This window comes from Nannospalax galili, unplaced genomic scaffold (assembly GCF_000622305.1).
Source record: "Nannospalax galili isolate Female #2095 unplaced genomic scaffold, S.galili_v1.0 scaffold448, whole genome shotgun sequence".
NCBI lineage: Eukaryota > Metazoa > Chordata > Mammalia > Rodentia > Spalacidae > Nannospalax > Nannospalax galili.
Genome location: NW_008359324.1, coordinates 3122225 through 3122485, shown reverse-complemented (window position 1 = coordinate 3122485; position 261 = coordinate 3122225).

Genomic DNA, 261 nt, shown 5'->3' with positions numbered 1-261 from the left:
GGATAAAAATTGGGTTAGTCTAAGGGAGGGGGGAGGGAAGGGTATATGAGGAACCTAGGGGATAAGGAGAAAGAAGAAGCTCAACAGAAGTAGGATCACAGGGGCAAGGGTATTTGTAAGGAAGAAAGAGGGGGAAGTGGGGGCAACTTACGTGGGAAAACCATGATAGAGGGGTGAGACGATGCAAGGGAGAAACAATGCCTAGCTAGTCACAAAAACCAGAGGGAACCATATTATTCCTACAATCTACTGACAAATTAT